Source organism: Microcaecilia unicolor, chromosome 12 (assembly GCF_901765095.1).
Source record: "Microcaecilia unicolor chromosome 12, aMicUni1.1, whole genome shotgun sequence".
NCBI lineage: Eukaryota > Metazoa > Chordata > Amphibia > Gymnophiona > Siphonopidae > Microcaecilia > Microcaecilia unicolor.
In genome coordinates, this window is record NC_044042.1 from 60,568,568 (window position 1) to 60,590,051 (window position 21,484).

Sequence of the window (21,484 nt, forward strand, 5' to 3'; positions counted from 1 at the left end):
TACCCATTCATTTCATTAATAATCACATAATGCTATTATGTTTTCATAGTGCTGTTGCATAGTTCAGTTTTATGATGTAGATGCAAACTGTTTGATATCCTAATTGTGGAGTACACATTATGAAGACAAATGAATCTGGTTTAATGAGAATAGATTGCCAATAGAAACCAAAAGACAGGAAAGATGTTCTGCTTTAATGCTGGAAACCAGTTGTCAAAAATGAAAGCAGAACAGCAGAGCCTGCAGGCAGGAGCGGTTCATTCTGATTCTAATGTCAATTTCAGCTGCTTCTTTGAAAGTATTCCTAATGATCTGTTGGAAACCAGAATCCACTGCCTGGGTCACCTTTAACTTCTAATCATGGGGTAAAGGAAAGAGGACATTGTTATCAGACCTATTGAAGACAGACAGGGAAATTCAGTATCTGTGGATGGCAAAGGTGATGCATTAAATGAACTGATCCTGGCATGCTTACAGCTCTTGATGCGCCTCTTCCAACTCATACTGACCCATGCATCTAATCCAGTTGCATAGCCAGACCTGCTATCTCTCTTGCCCTTTACCCCCTCCCCGTAAATAAATAAAGTACAGGGTTTTTTTTTAACCTTCCCCTCTGGCACCACATCCAATATCTTTCCCCATCTCTTCCCTCCCACCCCCTCTACCATTGGTCACAACACGTCTGCATCTTTCCCCGGCCTCTCACCTGTGGCCCAGCATTTGCCCCATCTCTGAACCCCCTCCCGTCCCTCTCAAGTTCATCCAAGTAATCGTCGGTGGCCACAGCGATTCATATTTACTGCCTGCAGCAGACCTACAGGATTCCCTCTGCAGCATCTTGCCAGTGAGGAAACAGGAAGTGATGTTAGTGAAGGTAGGATGTGACAGAGGCCTGCACAGGCTGCAAATAGGAATCACTACAGCACTGGTGCCATCTTAGAGATATACCGGGGAGGGACAAGGGGGTTCAAAGAGAGGGGATATGCCAAACTGCTAGCAGAGGAGAGGAGGAAAGGAGAGTGAGGCACCCCTGCTGGGTGGTCCTGAACCAAGAATTGGTGGGCCTGTGCCCACCCAGGCTCACCTGTAGGTATGCCTCCTTCTCCCTTCCCTAGACCTTAATTAGGAATGTCTTCCTCTTTCTCAATCAGAAAAATGAAATCCAAATAGTCTGAAGCAGTCACATGTATGATTAAGCAACTGAGGTATGGGCAAAAGCCAGGCTGTCTTCAATTTACATGCTCCGTATTTACCAGCTCTACCAGTCCAGTTCAGACTGAAGGACACTACTAAGCAGATAAATGCTAGGGAATATAGTAAATAAAAATAAACTCACCAACTGGGCTGTACATAGATCAGTTATGCAGAGTTGGCTAAACCCAGTGGTTCCCAAACCAGGTCCTGGAGGCACCCCATCCAGTCAGGATTTCAGGATATCCACAATGAATATTCATTAGAGAGATTTCCATGCAGTGCCTTCATTGCATGCAAATCTCTCCCATGAATATTCATTGTGGATATCCTGAAAACCTGACTGGATGGGGTGCCTCCAGGACCAGGTTTGGGAACCACCGGCTTAATCATCAAGACTAGGCAGTTGTCTAGGGCAGCAGCTTCTAGGGGGCAGCAAAGAGCAACTGCAATCAAACTAATAGGTCCTGACTGCCACACAAACTCAAAGAACCATCAGTGTTTACTTTTACCCATAGAAAGGGTGGATACTTTTTAAATAGCTCATTGGATAAATGGTTTTGTTGTTGTAAAGTGATATTTAAAAATATGGGGGCCGATATTCAGACCACAGGGGTTAGACCAGCTAACTCCTGCACTGAGCCCAGATATTCAATGCTGGGCCATATGTGGTTTATTTTTGGCTGGTTTAAAGATATCCAGATATGTCGATATTCAGACTTAGCCAGTTATCTTTAAACTGGCCAAAGATATCCCACATTTTCATGCGGCCAAATATGGTCATTAAACCTGGTTTAAAAATCAGCGGATAGCCAGTTATATCAGCCAATATAACCAGCTATCTACTGGCCGCTAACTGGGGATATTCAGTGGCAGGTAGCTGGTTAAGCACTATTTAACTGGTCAGCAGCCATTCTGGATGGTTAAATTGCACTGTATATCAGGGGGATGATGTCTAATTATGCAAATTTTCAGGACTGTTCTGAGATTTAGAGTGTTGGGGTGATCATAAATTCCGAGTTATTGGAGTTGGAATCAAGGGGTGCGGGAGGGGGCAAGTTCTAGTGACAATTGAGCAGTGTGAAAGAATGAAGGCTTGCCTAGGGTATCTAATGCCCTTGCAGAAATATTGAGAATAATTTTAAAACAGGACACCATGGGAGACATCTACAGAGGTGCCTGCATAGACACTATTTTATAAACAAAAGTAGGCACCTGCTTTTCTTTATGAAATACTAGTATAAGTTGCCTAATACATGCCTACAGTGCAGGCATGGACATTTACACTAGCCCTGAGGCTGGTGTAAATATCCCTGACTATATATTCTGCAAGTTCACAGATACATTGTAACATTTTATAACCTATGTGTATGCTTGAATATATTGTCCAGGCTCTGCAAAACTCTGCCCATGTGCATGTCCACAGGCAAAGTATTCACTTTGTGTACTTTTACACTGTAGTGTAAAAAGAAGAAAAGAGTGGGAGAAGATAGGCTCTTTCCAATCAATAGGGGAGACGTATAATTAAATAAAGCGTAATGTTTATTATAACAAGTTGACTTTTACACTGTCAATATTCCATAATAGGTGATATGCATAGGAACAACTTTATAGAATTATCTCCATTAAGTCCAGTTGACAGACAATGGACACTCTTGCTTTTAATTCACATTGACCTTTTACCCTCCCCCCACCTCCGTCTACCTTGTATTGCCCCTTCTCTTTGTTCTCAGATTTTAGTTAGCTTCTTCCATGACTCACAAGATTCATGATGAATTTTTATTTTGTTGTGCTTTTTATTTATTTATTTTACTCTTTTGTAGATGTCAACATGTACAAGAAAAGATTTCAGAACTTGTATAGGCTGAAGTACTAATGATCAAACACAAAAAAAGAAAAGATAAATAAACCTCTATTATTCATGGGCATGAGGAAATAAATAAACTCTACCTCACTAGAAATGAGAGGGTTGGGCCAGAAAATAATAAGAGAAGACATTAAAAAAGAGTAAAGAGATCCAAATGCAAAATAGATGATCACATTTTAAGAATCAAAGAGGATAACATCACCGCCATCTGTTCAGAAAGAGAAATGAACCAGGTGTAGAGCTGGCCCCAGAAGAGACCGTCTCTTACAGGAATACTCTGAAATGGTCTGGTTCAATAAAAATGCAATTGTACTTAACATATTTTAACAAAACATTATTAGGGAATTTTAAAACAGAATTGAGCACAAGTAGAAGTAGGTTATTGGCATAAGGCTGATTCCTTGAGTTGAGACTGAGTTACTCTGATGATGTTTGGGTAATTATCTATTTTAGAGCTTAGAAAAGAAAAATTTCATTTGAGAAAAAAAATTACAAATATCCCATCCTTGTCAGACTCAAACATAAAAATAAATATAAAGGAAACCTGTTCCATATCTTCTTCACTTGATGTTAACTTTAACTTTCAATATACAGCGGCACCAACAATCAGTTTCATAGTAAATACCCGATTAAAGAACACTGGATATTTTATCTGGTTAACCAGATATCCTACAATGAACTTGAATTGGGCAAGGTACTGATCAATATCAGGTCCAAAGTATCTTGAGATACAAGTATTCCTCTAATCCCAGCTGACCCTCTACATGTCTTCCCTTGGGGAAATAAAAGACTATGGACCCTTTTTACCAAGCTGCGGGAAAAGTGGGCCTGCGGTGGCATTGGCGTGTGTTTTTGACACAAACTGAGGCCCCCTTTTACCACAACTGATAAAAGGTAGGTCTTTCTATTTTTAAAGAAATGGCCATGCCTCAAGTGAAGCAATTGCCGTGTGGCTATTTCGGGGGGAGCCCTTACCGTCACCCATTGAAGTAGCGATAAGGGCTCCAGCGCTAACCAAGTGGTAACTGGGCAGCACATGGCACTGCCCGATTACTGCCTCGTACACACCGGTGCTACAAAAATAAATATATTTTTGTTTCGCTGGATATGATGACACACTGGGGGTGGGAAGTACTGCTGGGCTGCTGCAGTAGCCCGGCGGTACTTCCTTTTTAGCGAGAGGTAAGCCCGCGTTGGGCTTACCTCCACTGTGTAAAAGGAGCCCTATAAGAACATTTCTCTAAATTAGTGCTTCAGTCTAGGTGCTCCAATGCCATGCAATTAGTACCAGTTCTATAATTTATTTATTTATGGGAATTATTAACTGCCTATATGAAGAGATTCACCCAAGGCGGTGTACAGAAGGTACAATTTAACATCAAACTTACAATTTTGTTAACAGCATAATAACAATAGTAAAATGAACAAGTATAGACATAGACACGATGAAAGAAGAAAACCTTAAAGCAGCAAATTGAAACCTAATAATAGGACTACCAAGAAACCATGTACGTGAAATACTATCATGAAATAATGGCACCTTGATGCTTTGATTCCTTTATAGAATAGTTGTGTAAGTTGGCATTGGTGTGCCCGTGCTTATGCATGCCTTCCTATTCCAGGTGAGTGGCAGGTGTAAGTTAGTACATGTGTAATTGGAAGACATGCCCATGCTTCGCCAACATGCACTCCCCCATTTCAGTTAGACACTACGGCACTTAGGCTCTACCTTATAGAATAGTACCTATTCACATAAGCCCTTTGTTAAAGGGCTCCAAAGGTAGGACTGATTTTTATGTGCTCCTATCTATGAGACCAACCTGGTTGATTAAGTGCTGAATATTGGCACTTAACTGGCCAAGTGCCAACTCCAGCCCATGGAACACCCCCAAAATAGCCAGTTTTCAATTCGGTGCTAACCAGTTATTTTCAGCGGCACTAACTGATAAGTGCTGCTGAAAATGAGCAGTTAACCCCAAATAGGCAATTTAACTGGCCAGGAGCCATTTCTGACTGACTAAATCACTTTGACTATCGACCCCATTATTATTTACAGTCTGTCTATCTAATTATACAGACAGATAAAATTTAAAATCCTCCTAAGTGCTTTTTAAGTTCTGTTGCTGCACACTGCACCTCAGACTAAGTTTTACTTACAACCTGCTTCCTTGCCTCTTTCCAAAGATTATCTTCCCTTGATTTAATTTGCATGCCATTTGGATAAAATACGTTAAATTTTCTTCCCCAGCAGAAGTAAATCTGACAGATTTTATGAAGCTATTATACCTACAGGTACATTCTACTCTTAAAATGTGTTTCAATAGATCTTAATTATTATATTATATGTGGTTTTGAACTTGGATCTGCTTCTTGGTGATATATGACTGCCGTTTTCAAAAGAATCATCTTTATACCGGGATTTGGAACAAGAACAAAGACAAATCAATCCTTTGGGAAAATTAGGAGGTGCAGTAATAGCGGCTGTTTAATGGCATAAAGATGTGTCTTATTTGGTACGATAATATGGTACTGAAAAGGAGACCACTGGGGTTGGTAAAATGGAAATTGGAAAACCTATACAAGGTAAAATTTTTTCTCCCCAGTTTTATGAGTAATCCTATTCCGTTGTGACTTGTAATTCTCTCAGCACTGTAGCTATTTTTGTCACTAAAAATGTTAAAGTATTTATAACCCACCTGGCTTATATCAGCTGGCTCTTGTGGAAGGAGGGAAATGATGTATTGACTGATCTAAAAAGGAGGTCATGGGAGTGACTCAGCTAGAAGTGTCTCAGCAGGATAGGTTATAACCTTGCTGCCTTCATTTACATATCATGCTGCTGTGCCACTTCAGAAAACTAATACTAGCAAATCTAAAGTTCTTATGTCACAAGGTTCTATTAATGTATTTTTAAAAAGATGCTTACATAAATCAAGGTGTTCTACTTTAGCAAACTAGCACCTTTACAATATTATCAGTGCATTATGCATTTTAGTAAATCAGCACCATGTCAGCAAGCCTAGCATTGGCCCTGATGGCACCCTGTGGCAAGGGGTTGGGGTGATGGTGCCGCCTCCTTCCTATCCAAAAGTGAATAGGAAACCAAGTCCCGTATTAAGCAGCATGCCCATTTACCAGAATGCCCCATGGTTTTAGATCTATACTATAGGCCTAGTTCTACATGAATTACCACAGAAAAGACTGAAGGTGGCACTGTTGCAAGACCAGAAGGAAGGAAGGGTGCACAGGTCACATCCTCCAAGAACTTGCTCTGTTTGACAGTGTTATTTATTTAGCATGGACTGGTTTGATAAATCAATCCCATTTCTGTGTCATTAAATCAATCCTGTGCCAGTGTTGCAGTCCTTTGATAATGTGGTAGCACTAGTGTAAATGCTCATCAAAAGTCCACGCCAAACTGCCAGCTTGTTTTGTCATTGTCTTGAGAATGAATATGTATCAAGAACAGAGCATAGTGATGTACATGTAGCCTATACTTACGTCATTAATGGAGTTAGAGCACACTGGTTCCTTGGTGGCACATAAGAAAGGTACATCATTAAGATACAACATGTACTTCCTCATATACAATGAAGAAAGTACATTTTAATAGTGGATTTTAAGTGACCATTTTTGTTCCAATGTTGAGAGTATTCCCCAAGTGACTGAAGTCTCTACCCTACCTGACCTACCCTATGCCTACTTGTGTTGTAGACGTGTATTGTGTTTTATTGATTTCTATTTTTTACAGTAATTGATTCCTTATGAACTCAGGGGTGACCCACGAGGGATGTGTAGCTATGTGGGGCTATATCCAAGACTCATTGCAGGGCCTCATTTGCAAAAGTCAGTAGAGGCTAAAAGTGTAGAAAAAAGGGGCCATGTGTGAAAAGTATTGTCATTCTGTGGTAGGGTCAGCCCTGATTCCACGTGATAGGCAGTATGCCAAAAATAAAGCTGAAATATGAAACTTGAGTACATATGCTGCAATAGCACAAACATGGTGTTTGGAAGATAACTGACACAGAGATCAACACACAATAAAAAGAGACAATAGAAAGGCCTGGGAGGCCATCAGTCCCTGGGATCATTCACTTCTATTGCTCTTTACTTCCAAAAACACATAGTACAGTACAGATGTCAGTTCTAAACCAACAAAAGTTTAAGTATGTCAATATTTGGACAAAGCTTGATAAAAGACTTTAGATCTTATTAAAGCCACAGTTTAGTTCTCCTTTGCCTCTACCTCTTTTTAAAAGAAATTTCATGTCCAATGGAGGCAGTGTATGCAACTCAATCTCATGAATATTCATTGTGGATGTCCTGAAAAACTGACTGGCAAGGGGGTACTCCAGGACTGACTTGGGAAACACTGATCAACTGTACCTGAATGTAACTTACCTTGACATACCCAGTTCCAGGCCGGAGATTTTAGGACAGTTTTGGTTTTGAACTTATATCCTCAAGCAGTGTGGGATTTGTAGTGCCTGTTCCCGCTCATTGAAATCAGTGCTGTAAGCCCCATAAAGCAACAAGATGGGATGGTCCGAAATCCAGGACAGTCCCAAAATCTCCAGCCTGGAACCGTGTAACGTGGCATCTCTGCCATGAGCTACAACTGAAAAAGGCATGAGCTAAATACACATCCCTTTCTTACCACTTACCGCTGGATTTTTTTTTTTTTTGGTACATCAGTATCTCTTCAGTGTTGCTAGTGCAACATACAGTCCTTTGAAAAGCAGTGTTTTGTCAGTGTTACTTCTGCAGTGTGTGTGACCTTTTGGGGATATCAATGCCTCTTCCATTTAACTGGTTTAGCATGTCTTTCATTTGCACTCTATGTGTTAACTGATTATCCATGTTGCCACTGCAGTGCCCTTTCACCATGGTGCCAATAAGTACATGAAGCAGTAAATCACTGCACAGCAATTTCCTTTTTATATGGTGATTTCCATTGCAGTGTGCACTCCAGCTCTGGAGTCATCCCAAACAGAAATTATGAGCCTGGTTCTATTATTTGGAGTCTGGGCAGCCACGGTGTGGCATGACCTAATGTCCCTGATAGTCTTTGTTCCCTGTGTGTGTGGGTTTCCTATGGGAATAGTAGAATACTTCTTAACTTGGCTATCACAGAATATTATACAGCATATTATTATTATTATTATTTGTTACATTTGTATACCACATTTCCCACCTTTTGTAGGCTCAATGTGGCTTACATATAACCGTTAACGGCGTTAGCCGATTACGGTCTGAACAAATACATGGTATGAATGAATACAAAGTGATATTGTGGTAGAATGAGGTACATGTATGGTAAGTACAGTTGGGGGAAACTTAGAGAGGAAAAGGGGGAGGAAGAGTCAGGTTATGTTCGTTATAGTCTTTGGTTGCATTGTGTCACAAGTGAACAGGTATTTTTATGTTGGGTCGGTGGGGTATGCTCTTCTGAACAGGTCTGTCTTTAGTGCTTTCTTCAAATTTAGGTGGTCGAGCACAGTTTTTACTGCTTTTGGCAATGCATTCCATAGTTATGCGCTTATATAGGGGTACATTCAAGAAAAAGCACCAAAATGTAGGTATTGGGATGATGTGGCTAACCCCCTAATACTATAAAAGTTACCAAAAATTGCATGCACAAATTTGGGCATGTGCCCAATTTGCCTGCACAATTTAATTGAATAATGAGCTAATTAGCACCAATAATTTGCTTTTTAACAAGAAATGATTGGCACCAATTAGATTAAATTCGCATTTACGCGTGTAAATTTAGGCATGGGATCTGCGCCTAGAATTTATATGCGATCTGAAAAAGGGGGTACAGAAATGGGAAGGTTATAGGAATAATGGAGGTGTTCCTAAAATTAACATGCATTGTTGTGGAATAACGGGGATATGCGCCTAATGTAGGCATGTACATTTGCATCACGTTTCAGTTGATGCAAATAGCTGTGCCTAAAGTTAGGCACAATTCCAGGGCATGAGAACTAGTCTATAGACTGCACCTAACTTTAAGTCAGCCTTGTAAAATAGCGGGGGGTTTTAGCATTGATTTTTTTTTTTGGTACCATATATAGCCCTAAGCGCGAATTCTGTAATGACAGTTCCTTGCAGAATTCCCATTATAGAATAACAGCATAAGTCCGTAATTTCACACCTAAGTCTGGACACCAGCACTTACACCACGTCAAAGGCTATTGGTAGTTAGGTGCAAACTCCTAGTATTCTATAATCTGTGTATCTAACTCCTTGGCATGTCCCTAACCCACACATGCCCCTCCCACATCCATGCCCCCTAGAAGTTGATTGCAATGGAATCGATGCTCGTAAATTCTAGAATAGTGACTAATGGCAGTTGCATATGCAAATACTAATTGGTGCTAATGAAGACCAATATAAGCCAATAACTGGCTGTTAACTCCAACTAACAGCCAATTATTAAATTAAGTTGTGCAGGCAACTGACCATATTCTATAACATGCATGTGCAAATTTGCACAGTAGGCATACTTTTGGGTGCACAAGTTTATAGAATCCTAGGGATAATGATTAAAGATCTACAATGTTTCTTTACTACTGGGGCACCAGTGTACCTAGTTCATGCCTTTGCATGAGCACCTGTACTACTATTTGGGTAATATACCTTCTGCAAAATGGTCTTCTTCCTCAGCTCACCTACACAACGCACTCTCTTCTGCTCCCCTGATCTTCCCTCATGTGTAAGTCAAAGTGGCACAACCTAATGTAACATACCCCCCTGTTCCAAATCTGATGAACAAAAACTTCTAGTCTTGGGAAGATCAAAATATGATTCTCACATATTTGAGTCTGGAGCCCAAGCCATTTCAGAAATTTATTTTAAGAGAGGATTGTTACCACTAAATGGATGTCATTCCCCTCCCCTGTCCTCAAAAATACATATAGGCAAGCAAGTAAATGAGGCAAGAAAAGAGCTCGTCTCACCCAGTGCAAAGGGTCGTTAGACGTCTGAATATGAAGCCAGCTCCCTGGAAAGCTTTATCAGTGAAGCAAATCTCATATCAACGTAATCTCCAGGGATACTGAGAGCCGCAAATGATTAATAACTCTCCTTCCCACAGCAGAAGGTTGTGAAGCACAGAATTTGAGGACAAGTGGAATAGGGCAAATATTCATGTGCTAAGAGGAGAAATTGGGAAGTGTAATGAATAGCAACAGTGAGTCTTCTGGTTTATGCAGCACCATATAGACAGGCTGCATGGGTTAAATGATGAGTTGATGGAAAAAGTGGGATCAGAGCCTGAGGTCTCAAGGGTTTCACACTCCTGTTCTATGATCATGATGCTACTGCAGCCACTTAGGGGGAGATTCTATATATGGCGCCTAAAAATTGGCGCTGAAATCAGTGCTGACTAAGCATATACTATAATCGGCATTGATTATACAATATGCTAAGCTGATATCTCGGTGCCTACAAGTACGCACATCCTTTTACACCAACAAAAATGCAGCATAAATCCCAGTACATAGATTTATGCGCACTGGGCCATATTCTATAACTATGCACATGAATTTTGGAACACCCACAAAATGCCCATTTCCCCACCCATAACCACACCCCTTTTTGCCTGAGCACGTTCTAAGTTTGGTGCACCTCGTTACAGAATGCACTTGGCGAGTTGTGTGCAAAAATTCTAATTAGTGCCAATTAGTGCTCATTATGTGGAATGTACTACCAAAGAGTGTGAAAATGATTCACGACCATCAAAACTTCAGGCGATCATTAAAGACCTATCTGTTTTGCAAGGCCTACCCTACTGGCCCTACTTAAATGCCTCAACTCTGCAATGCATCAATACCTTACATCGCATTGGACATTATATATTCCTTTATTTCCTTGTCCCTCTTTGTACCTGTTTACTCTAACCTTACCTAACCCTTATTTTAAATTGTATTTGTTTAACATCTACCGGACTTGGCGATCGCCTTTACAATATTGTGTAAGCCACATTGAGCCTGCTAATGGGTGGGGAAATGTGGGATACAAATGTTATGAATAAATAAATCATTGCTTGTTAAATGCTGCTACCAGTGCTCATTAGCTTGTTAAGCTTATTAAGTTATGCACACTGGTTTAGAATCCATGTGGATTTTGGCATGGATCTCTAGATGCGCTATTTAGAATCTGGGGGTTAAGGGGCACTTTTCAAATCTGCCCACACAGGTGCTAACTCTGAAGGCTTTCAGTTTGAAAATAGGAACATGCTCCAGGAAAAGGTATCTGCATGGATCTTAACTTGCTTATCATACAGGTATATTTTCCTGTCAAAACAGCATACATCATGTTGGAATGCATGTTGCTGCCTTCCTAAACTCACCTTGCTCCTAAGCCCACCTCCATTTTGTTTGAGTAAAAGTACATGCACTGCTAATCCCCGGGGAAAGATGAACAATTTTTAGACATTCAATTTACCTAGGTAAACAGCTATTATCTAGGATAATGTTTTTGAAAATTGTCCTGTTATAGGACAATTCATTGATAATACAATCTCTATCATATACAGCAATATACTGCTCAATCAGAGTGAACCAGAAAAGGATAAACAGCCACTTCAGGAGCAGAGACATTCAAGAGAACGTTCCACCTGGGGTAAACCAAGGAGATTTAATTCACAGGAGAGACAGGAGCATGCTTAGCCCATTGTCTGGTCTGAAACCAGTAGGCGGAGCTCACTGCCATACAAAAGTCTTGTATTTTGAGTGTATCAAGATGGTGGCTGCTGTGTAGGGAAGCAATTAAATCTCCTTGGGTGTAGACAACTTCAGTCTTGTCATGTGACACTGTCTCCTGTCAACCAAACCTCCTTGGGGTAAACCAATATGCAGAGAGAGAGTCAGCCTCACCACAGTTCCTCTCTGAACAACTTATTTTTTCTTTTTTGTACATAGATACAGACATGGGGTAATTTTGTAATAGAGCATCTATGCAGTAAAGGTGCATAGTTACATAGGTTGTGGCCATTTTATAACAGAAAAAAACATACAGTGGTACCCAACCACATATGATGGTCTATTTATTTTTTAATTTGGTATCATAAATGAATTTGTTTGGCAGACAGCGGAAGGGGGGGGGGGGCATGGCCCTACCAATATGTTGCTAAACAGAGCATCAGCAACTAGAGAGCTTGAAGGTAGGTCCAGAGGTTGGTTTCTTTGGACCTTCCAACCAAAGTGGTTTTCCAAAGCCTCTGTCCAGTAATTTGTAATGCATAGTTATTGGTACGCCATCCATCAGTCAGCCATCATTAAGTAGAAGGCACATCCATTTAGGGTCATGCAATTGAAGCCTATTCTATTACAGCATCTATGTGCTCAGAATACTAGCTTAACTCAGTATCGGCACACCTTCAGTTACACCAGCCACAGACTTGGTGGAACTGTGTGCATGTAAATATGGTAGCAGTGCATGAATGAGCGGGACCCCCACTAATGTTCCACTCATGTACACCCCCCCCCCCTTGCATTTAGATGCTATGGCACTTATGCCCACCATTACATAGGAGTGGTTAGGAGTCCTGCTGGCACGTTTGCAGATAAGTATACACTTATGTGAATAAGTGCTACTATATAGATTTACACACATAAGGGAACGTAAATATGGTCACCTAGATTATAGAATTGACCTTTTAGTGGATAGTTTTCTGGGTTTTTCCATTGTATTTAAAGAAATGATAACATATTTATAAACTCTTGCAAGATCAGGTCTCGCTTTCCTTGGAGGCTTATTTCCAGTGAGTACTAGAGCAGCGGGTGTTACCTGAATATACAAATCATTCTGTAATTGTTGTGTTACCTAAACCTGGTAAAACTCACTCCTTATTAGAATCTTATTGCCCAATTTTGCTAATAAATTTTGAATTAAAATTGCTTGCTATGATTCTAGTATCATGTCTGGAATAGTTTCTCCTGGGGTGGTACACAGATAAGGTGTGGTTAGTCCAAAATAGGCAGGCTGTTTAGAACATACAATGAGCCTCAGCAGCAATTGGTCATTGTTCCATGCGAGGGATCCCTGCATTATTAGTACAGTTAGATGCCCAAAAGACTTTTGATTGTGTCCACTGGCCTTACTTGTTTCAACCTCTGGAGAGGTATGGGTTGGGGAGGGTCCCTTAATTGAGATGTTTAAACTATTATACCATAATCCTGCATCAGCTGTTAGGGTCAATGGGCTTCTTTCTAATTTTTTCCCCTTGGGTAGAGGGACAAGGCAAGGGTATCCCCTATCTCCCTTACTGTTTATTCTAGTGTTAGAACCTTTGTTAATTAATCTGAGAAAGGATGCAGAGGTCTAGGGTCTATGGGTGGAAAGGGAATCCATTAAATGTATGGCTTTTGCTGATAACCTGCTTGTAATTTTATCTCAGCCATACCGTTCCATGAAATGGGTGTTGCACTTGCTCTGCCAACATGGGGTTGCCTCTGGCTTTTTGTTGAATTTGGATAAGTTGGTGGCAATGCTTTTGGGTGGGTATGATTACTCCGATCGGTCAGGGACCTTTCCTCTTAATAAAGTGGATCATCAGCTGAAGTACTTCGGGGTCTAGCTCATGGTTCATGTGAGTGAGGATTATATGGCAAATGTTAACTCTCTGATGCATAAATCAATGAATGTTCTCAGTTTATAGACTACATTACCTTTCAACCTGCAAGGGCGTATCACATTACATAAGATCCCAAAGTGGCTTTATGGCTTACAGACTTTTCCCATGTTTTTGACTAACAGAGACATTGCAAAAGTTCAGACCATATTGTGTAAAAATTTTTGCAATAATAAGAAACCATGGACCACTTTGTCACAACTGTCTTGACCTCAGGGCTATGGTGGCCTATCCTGTCCGGATCTTCACGAGTACAATGTGGCCTGCTTGATGCGTCATCTAGTAGACTAGAAAAAACACATGCACTTTTTTAATGCCTTGTGCTTTGGAGTCTCAACTTGTGGCTCCTGTACATTTGTTGTACTATTTACATACCCAGAGACCTCATCAGCTTCTGTCATCTCAACACCATTCAATATTGAAATCAATGCAACAAGCGTGGAACTGGATTTGTGAGCTCAGTTGTTGCAATGCTCTACTGTTATTGCCTCTGCTGGGCAATAGGATCCTGATTTCTCTAAATCTTTCTTGCACAGATGATGATCTACAAGCTTATGAATTGTGAAGAGCTTGGTTACCCCAGAGGGACATATTAACTCCTTTGCAGATTTACAGGAGGAGAGTTTTGTATGTGCCACTGACTGGTACCCTTATATGCCTCCTTTGACTTAGACTGTGGATGCAGCAGTCCTGATTGTGGAAACATTTACTCTTTCAAGAGAGACCAGGGGTAGCCTGTCTTTTTATCAAGTCAGCTTGCGTAAGACCACCCATGGGATTTTGAATTGCTTGCCATTGTATGGAATAGAGATCTTGCGGACACAGAGCATGTTACTGAGGATATGTTGCGTCTTCTGATGTAAAACATCAAGAAAGTGATGTATTCATTTCTTCTCCTGGAACAGCAATATAAGTTTATGATGTGTATGTTTATTTCACTGCAGTGGGCCCCTCGTGCTCAGATATCAGACTCAGCTGTTTTCCCCCTGTGTGTGGAGTAAGTCCTGATGATTTGACCCCTATGTTTTGGTCCTGTGCATGGATCCAGCTGTTTTGGAGGAGAGTTGTGTCTTACTTGTCAATTGCTTTGGGTAAACATATTCTACTGCAATCTGATGTGTTACCTTTTTCTAATTTGATCCAAATGAGTACCAATAGACACATCGGTGCTCTTTTATATAAATGCTCTCTACTGGCATGAAAGTGTATTCATCAGAACAGGAGACAGTCACTTCTGCCTTCCCTGATGGCGTAATGAACTTTTTCAGCTGATACGATGGGAACCCTTGGATGTCAAGCAGGGGTCCCTGAGGGCCTGGAGGACATTTCAACAAGCGTGGTCTCTGATTTGGGACAGACTTCCTCATAGAGCATGTTTTTTTTTTTTTTTTGCTAAATTTATGAACTAGAGCACTTGGAGGGTTGGGGGGTGCAGGGGTGGCATGTGAGGCTAATTTTACATTTTTACAGGGATCACCATGAAGGAACAACACTGTGTGTCCAATTGGGTTTTGTTTGAGTGTCTGGATGGGTGGGTGGGGGTTTTGGGATTAGTCCTGATCTTGTACCAGCTAGTTTCTTGTAAGCACTGTTACTTGCTTTGTATTTTGTGTTTTTTCAATAAACATTTCATTATTTAAAAAAAAATGCTAACACTTAGCTTGAGTGATGAATCTTAAATTATACTTGAAAGAAATGTGTCAGAGCTTGAAGCATACCAAGTCCTACAAAGCACTGTGATTTGCTTCAGGGACTTATTATTATAACAGGTCCATGGAGCTCTCTCTGTCTTTTTTGAGCATCTATTTTTATGTATTTATGCCCCAGGGCAATTTTCAAAGCACCTTACTGAGGGATCCTTCTACTAAACTGCGGTAAAAAGTGACCTTAGTGTGCCCTTACATGTGTTTTTCCCATACACTAAGACCATTTTTACCACAGCAGTAAAATGGCTGATTTTCCATTATTTACATTAATAGCCATGTACAAATGCTGCCATTAGCACACAGCCATTTTTAAAAATTTGCGCGTGAGCATTTACCGTCACCTATTTTGTAGGTGGTAAGGGCTCGTGCGCTAATCCTGTGGTAATTAGTTAGTACAGAAGCACCCAGTCTCCACCCCCGACATGCCCCCCTCCACAGAAAATATTAAACTTTTTTTTTTTAGCAATTTGCTCATGCTGATCTCGAACTTACCACAGGCCACCTGAGTACATTCCGCGGTAATCCTTTTCAAGGCGGTAAGCATGCGTAGCACTTACCACAGCTTAGTTAAAGGACCCCAAAAATCAAATGGATTATACAATTACCCTCGGTAAAGAAAATTTTCAAAAGCCTAAGTAAACGGGTTCTTGAAAATTGCCCTTGTCCCTTGCATTAAGACCACTTTCTACAACAGAAGTAAAATGGCTGATTTTTCCATTTTTATTATTAATGGCCACATGCTAATGTGCATGGTCATTAAAACAAATTAGCACATGAGCACATACTGACACCTATTTTGTAGGTGATAACGGCTCACACACTAATCATAAGCTAATTAGTTAGTGTGTGGTACACTAACTGATCAGTGCTGGCATGCCCACTCTCTGCCCTGACACGCCCCCTCTGCCATAAAAGTGAAAATACTTTTTAGTGCACAATTTCTGCACAGTAATCTCAGGCTTATTGCAGGGCCTCCCAAAGTAAAGCTCTTTTAATTTGTGGTAAGTGCACGCTAGCGCTTCCCATAACTTCATAAATTGATCCCAAAATGAATGAGAGCTACCTCCATCGCCACACACCTATGTGTAGCCCTTCATCCTAGTCAATTCCTAAGTCTGCTAAGTGGACACACTTCATTAAAATAGTACTGAGTAACCATATACTAAATGAAAAACAGTAGAAACCATCACATACACTTAAAAGTCTCTATGGCCTCACACCATCCTACATCCTACATCCTCGTCCAACTACATCAACCCAAAGGAACCCTAAGATCCTTAAAGGAAAGCAAACTGGTTGCCTCAACTTCACAGGAATGCTGAAAGAAAACTCACAACATGACAATTACAGGCAAAGGAGCGGAATTGTGGAACTTACTGCCACAAGACATAAGATTAATAACAGACTATCTAAATTTCAAATGCTCAGTTAAAACTTGGTTATTCCAGAAACACTTTGGCTCAAACTCAGGAAAACTGGCCCCACCTCTACATAAGACACGGAAGATGAAACACGAAACCACCTGCTAAACCTAGCAAAACACTCATACGGAACCTAAACTTGAATAAAAATGGCAAAGAGTCTACACTATAGACTATGAGTTCCAAAAACTATCAAGTTTCATATTAAATATGATCTTACGTAAACTCAACCGTGTATAACTAGTTAATAAGATGTAATGTAATATTGTTTACTGTATACTGTAAGTTATTACTAATTAATGTTAGCTAATCTTTTGATAATATATTCTTAAAAGTAAACCGCTTAGAATTTGTTGGTAAAGTGGGTTATAAGTGCTAATTAAAATTAAATTAGATTAATTTATGCTCCGTAATTATTGATAATCTGTATCTGTTAATAACCCATATTAAATATGGTTCCTATTTAAATTGCTGTAGCCTGATGCACTGGACTATAGCTCACACCTTTTTCAGTAGTAGCTTAGGCAAATTACATTCAGGAATATTTACATTATATTTACATTACAAAGAGCTTATAAACGGCCAATTCTCCATCTAGGATTCAAAGTGGGATACAACCATCAGGAATTGCAAATAGCAATCAAAGACCATCATGGCAAAAATAAAACATTAATTATATTGATGTAAACAGGTCTTCAAAACTTTACAGAAATTTAAAAAGTGCCACAAAAAACGAATAACAGGAAGACGATTTCAAAACCGAACCACAAGAAAATGAAATGAATGAGAATAAAAGCTTTAAATCTAATCTGTGCAATAGAAGGATAAATTAAAATTAATGAATTAGAAGTCTGAGACAAACTAGATTGTAAAATTGGGAAAGATTGTGAGAGATCCTCTGCATAGGCACCATGCAAAGATTTAAAAATCAGGCATTGTGTCTTTAAAGCAATCCTTGCTTGAACCGACAACCAAAGCAACAACAGACAACAGAGGAGAAACATGATCGAACCTAGATTTAGAAAAAATCAATCTTGCTGTAGAGTTCTGGATCAACTGTAATTTAGATAAATGCTTTGCAGGTACTCCTAAGTATACAGAATTACAATAATCCAACACAGAAAGAATAGATAATTGCACTATTATCATGAAATGATCTTTTAAGAAGTAACAACGAACCAATCTAAGTTGCCTAAATTTAAAATAGGCATTCCAAATTAGATTATTGACATGATTCCATTGACAGTGAAGAATCAAGTAAAATACCCAGCACTCTGGATATATGTAAACCACTTTGACTGTAGTTGCAAAAACCTCAGAAAGGCGGTATATCAAGTCCCATTTCCCTTTCCCTCTTTCAACTGATAAAGTTACCTGATCCTTCAAAATAACTGAAGTGGAAATGTTTAAGTTTGATAAACCAAGCCAAAGAACCTTGGTTTTATTTGTGTTCGATTTAAGTCAGATATTAAGAGACCAATCAACAATTTTTCTTGTACCATCCTGAACTATAAATGAGATGGAACCAATACCCTGCTGAACAGGAATTAACAGAAAAAATATCATCAGCATAGGTCAATAATAGCTCTCCTGAGCCCAAAGTAATTTGTCCCAAAGTACTCATGTAAATATTATAAAATAGTGGAGAAATAGGAGACCCCTGAAGAGCTCCACATGGTGGGGGTCCAAGGATTTGAAAAACTTCCATCCTTTAAAACTAAATACTGTCTATTTTGTAAAAACAAGATTTAAACAAAAACCATGGAATCCACTATTCCACAGCCAGAAAAAAGATTTAACAATATCTTGTGGTCAACGGTGGCAGGAATGTCGAACTATAATAGCACCATTTCCCTGCTCCGGCAAAGCACCTGTCTGACAGCAGAATCATAGTAACAGTGTCTCTGTGCTATGAAATGGACAGTAGGCATCAGTGTAGTTTGCCCATTTTCTTTGGGAGGTGTGGAAAAATTAGCAATGGAGAAAGGACAACCAATTCAGCATTAGCACCCAAGGTATTTGTGGGGGTATCACCCCCAAGCCCACCCTGAACTACACCTCTGACACTACATATTTACCTGCCCTTAGAGGGCTCACAGTCTAAGTTTGTACTTAAGGCAACGGAAGGTTAAGTGACTTGCCCAAGATCACAAGGAGCAGCAGCTGGACTTGAATCCTAGCTGCCCTGGCTGTCAGCCTAACCATTAGGCTACTTTTAATAATAATAATAATAATAATAATAATAATAATAATAACAGAACTTATTACCCGCTCTAGCCTTCTAGCTCAAAGTGGTTAACAGAATAAGATGCTGGTTATAACCAGAAAACACACTAAAACAAAAAAAAAAAATACAAGGAACGTTTCATAATCTTCATTAACCACTTATTTTACGCAAGGCTCAGAACATACTTCCTAAATAAAAATGTTTTAATATTTCAACATAATTCAATATAAGAATCACTACTTTTTAACATATTTAAAAATGATCTAGATATGAGAATAACTAGTGAGGTAATTAAATTTGCTGACGACACAAAGTTATTCGAAGTTGTTAAATCGCAATAGGATTATGAAAAAATGCAAGAGGACCTTATGAGACTGGGAGACTGGGCATCCAAATGGCAGATGATGTTTAATGTAAGTGCAAAGTGATGTATGTGGCAAAGAGGAACCAGAACTATAGCTATGTAATGCAATGTTCCATATTAGGAGTCACCGACCAGGAAAAAGATCTAGGTGTCATCACTGATGATACTTTGAAACCCTCTGCTCAGTGTGCAGCATTGTCTAAGAAAGGAAATAGAATACTAGGAATTATTAGGAAAGGAATGAGGATGTTATAATGCCTTTGCATTGCTCCATGGTACAACCATACCTTGAATACCTTGCAATTCTGGTCACCGTATCTCAAAAAAGATATAGTGGAATTAGAAAAGATGGTGATGAAAATGATAAAGGGGATGGGACAACTTTCCTATGAGGAAAGGCTGAAATGGCTAGGGCTCTTCAGCTTGGAGAATAGATGGCTGAGGGGAGATATGACAGAGGTATATAAAATAATGAGTGGAGTGGAACGGGTAGACATGAATCACTTGTTTACTCTTTCCAAAAATACTAGGACTGGTGGGCACGCAAAGTAGTACATTTAAAACAAATTGGAGAAAATATTTCTTCACTGAATGTGTAATTAAACTCTGGAATTTGTTGCCAGAGAATGTGGTAAAAGCAGTTAGCTTAGGTAGCTTTAAAAAAGGTTTGGAAATCTTCCTAAAATAAAAGTCCACTGCTTATTTCTAGGATAAGCAACGTAAAATGTATTGTACTGTTTTGGGATCTTGCCAGGTACTTGTGACCTGGATTGGCTACTGTTGGAAACAGGATACTGGGCTTGATGGACTTTCGGTCTGTCCCACTACAGCAATGCTTATGTTCTTATGTTTTTTTATCTTTTCCTAATCTTGCTGCTTGAAAGCTAACAAATGCTCAAAGATTTTCAGCCTTTTAATACCTCTAGGTGATGGACAAGAAAAAAAGTTGTCATACCCTTTCCTAAAATCCCTGGTACTTATTGCCAACTTGAAATGGTCATAAAAATAAGACAGAACTAATCCATATAAACCTTATAAAGAAAACACGACAACTTAAATAGAATTCTCGCACCGACCGGCAACCAGTGCAACTTAATATAATATTGAGATAAACTGTCAAATTTCTTCAAAGAAAAAATTAAACAAAGCGACATGTTCTAGATAGTTTGAAGCCTTGTAAGTAATTGTTTTGAACATGCCAAGTATATAACATGACAATAGTCTAATTGACTCAAAATAATCAATTGTACCAGTATCTTAAACTGCTGGCTTTTAGTTGAGGTAATAAATGATGATTTAGTGATTATTTGTAATGTGATGATTTGTTTTATCTGCTTCTGTGTAGAATTATATTGTGAGTCTGGTTTGTTTTTACATTATATTATGTACATATTTATGTGATCCACTAAGAACTATGGATTAAGTGGAATAGAAGACTTTTAAATAAGTAAATAAGTACATAAGTACATAAGTACATAAGTAGTGCCATACTGGGAAAGACCAAAGGTCCATCTAGCCCAGCATCCTGTCACCGACAGTGGCCAATCCAGGTCAAGGGCACCTGGCACGCTCCCCAAACGTAAAAACATTCCAGACAAGTTGTACCTAAAAATGAGGAATTTTTCCAGTCCATTTAATAATAAGTAACTGTCATAATTTCCTAAAAAGGTTTTCCTGATTAGACAGGTACTCATCCACTCTGTAAATATTTTAAATAAAAGAACTGCCTGAAAATTGGGAAATTTAAAAAAAAAAAAAAATACCTTCAAATTTTTCTGCCTCTACACATCCCTAGCTCCTCTGAGACTGCTGTAAAATTTGCATGTGTATCCAACTTACTGACTTTCAGAGCAATTCTATAATTTAGTATCAACATGTAGGCACCACAATGGAGCATACTTAAGACCTTTTCTAAGACGGCTTCTGGGCGATCCTAAGCTGTTATAGAATTCTTTCACAAAGCTGTCTTGGCTTGCTGAAAGTTAGACACACCAACTTTTATCATGTCAATCTGGTGTAGGCAGTTTAAGTGGACCATGCAAAATACATAACTGATAGTGTTCTATAAG

General features: G+C 39.4%; 1 protein-coding gene across 1 annotated transcript in view; it reads left to right on the top strand.

The window, feature by feature from the left end:
- KIRREL3 (kirre like nephrin family adhesion molecule 3) overlaps window positions 1–21,484 on the top strand; it is a 1,393,929-nt gene that overhangs the window by 305,793 nt on the left and 1,066,652 nt on the right. The gene's annotated exons all lie outside the window — the stretch shown is intronic.